Below are 2,500 nucleotides of genomic sequence, written 5' to 3'. Positions count from 1 at the left end.
AAGCTCATCTTGATAGGAGAATGCACTAAAGAACATGTTGTTCCAGGATAGTTCTTACCTAGCATTTAAATCGCACATGCAAAAAGTCAACGGGGCATTTCGAGAATCGAAGTTGGGACCTCTCACACCAAAAGCGAAAATCATACCACAAGACAAAATGCCCTATTGCTAAGTACGATGGTTTAAACATTGATGGCCACCATTTTTATTTTGTCATATTGTGGTCTTGTGCTCTATGTTGACTTACCAAATGTTTATATCCATTGATTTGGAATGGCCATTTAACACTTATTGTTTTGGAAAAAGTCAATGAAGCATTCTGAGAATCATTTCACTAGAGCAAATCATTTATTGCTAAGCACTTAGTTTAAACATTGCAGGTAACCATATGTATTTGGTCATATTGTGGTCTTGTGCTCTAAGTTTACTTTTACTTAATAAGCTCATCTTGATAGGAGAATGCACTAAAGAACATATTGTTCCATGATAGTTCTTACCTAGTATTTAAATCTCACATGCAATAAGTCAACAGGGCATCTCGAGAATCGAACTCGGGACCTCTCGCACCCAAAGCGAGAATCATACCACAAGACAAAATGCCCTATTGCTAAGTACTATGGTTTAAACATTGATGGCCACCATATGTATTTGGTCATATTGTGGTCTTGTGCTCTATGTTGACCTTTACTTAATAAGTTAGTCTTGATAGGAAAATGCACTAAATAACATGTAGTTCCATGATAGTTCTTACCTAGTATTTAAATCTGATGTCCAAAAAGTCAACGGGGCATTCCGAAAATCGAACTCGGGACCTCTCGCACCCAAAGCGAGAATCATACCACTAGACCAAATGCCCTCTTGCTGTAAAATTGAAGTTAAACATGAAAGATTACCATATTTGGTCATATTGTGTTCACTTGCTTTAATTTGGTCATCTTTGGCCATATTCTTTCATGTTGGTAATTTTTTTTTGTTTGAAATACTGATTATAAATACTGACAAACTAGGCACCAAATGTTTATATCCATTAATTTGTAATGGCCATTCAACACATATTGTTTTGGAAAAACTCAATGAAGCATTCTGAGAATCATATCACTAGAGCAAATCATTTATTGCTAAGCACTTAGTTTATACATTGCAGGTAACCATATGTATTTGGTCATATTGTGGTCTTGTGCTCTAAATTTACTTTTACTTAATAACCTCATCTTGATAGGAGAATGCACTAAAGAACATGTTGTTCCATGATAGTTCTTACCTAGTATTTAAATCTCACATGCAAAAAGTCAACGGGGCATCTCGAGAATCGAACTCGGGACCTCTCGCACCCAAAGCGAGAATCATACCACAAGACAAAATGCCCTATTGCTAAGTACTATGGTTTAAACATTGATGGCCACCAAATGTATTTGGTCATATTGTGGTCTTGTGCTCTATGTTGACCTTTACTTAATAAGTTAGTCTTGGTAGGAAAATGCACTAAAGAACATGTAGTTCCATGATAGTTCTTACCTAGTATTTAAATCTGATATCCAAAAAGTCAACGGGGCATTCCAAGAATCGAACTCGGGACCTCTCGCACCCAAAGCGAGAATCATACCACTAGACCAAATGCCCTCTTGCTGTAAAATTTAAGTTAAACATGAAAGATTACCATATTTGGTCATATTCTGTTCACTTGCTTTAATTTGGTCATCTTTGGCCATATTCTTTCATGTTGGTAATTTTTTTGTGTTTGAAATACTGATTATAAATACTGACAAACTAGGCACCAAATGTTTATATCCATTAATTTGTAATGGCCATTGAACACATATTGTTTTGGAAAAACTCAATGAAGCATTCTAAGAATCATATCACTAGAGCAAATCATTTATTGCTAAGCACTTAGTTTATACGTTGCAGGTAACCATATGTATTTGGTCATATTGTGGTCTTGTGCTCTAAGTTTACTTTTACTTAATAAGCTCATCTTTATAGGAGAATGCACTAAAGAACATGTTGTTCCATGATAGTTCTTCCCTAGCATTTAAATCTCACATGCAAAAAGTCAACGGGGCATTTCGAGAATCGAACTCGGGACCACTCGCACCAAATGCGAGAATCATACCACAAGACAAAATGCCCTATTGCTAAGTACTATGGTTTAAACATTGATGGCCACTATTTTTATTTCGTCATATTGTGGTCTTGTGCTCTATGTTGACTTACCAAATGTTTATATCCATTGATTTGGAATGGCCATTTAACACTTATTGTTTTGGAAAAAGTCAATGAAGCATTCTGAGAATCATTTCATTAGAGCAAATCATTTATTGCTAAGCACTTAGTTTAAACATTGCAGGTAACCATATGTATTTGGTCATATTGTGGTCTTGTGCTCTAAGTTTACTTTTACTTAATAACCTCATCTTGATAGGAGAATGCACTAAAGAACATGTTGTTCCATGATAGTTCTTACTAGTATTTAAACCTCACATGCAAAAAGTCAACGGGG

Source organism: Camelina sativa, chromosome 3, assembly GCF_030686135.1.
Source record: "Camelina sativa cultivar CO46 ecotype springtype chromosome 3, ASM3068613v1".
Lineage (NCBI taxonomy): Eukaryota > Viridiplantae > Streptophyta > Magnoliopsida > Brassicales > Brassicaceae > Camelina > Camelina sativa.
Note: the sequence above shows the minus strand (reverse complement) of the source record.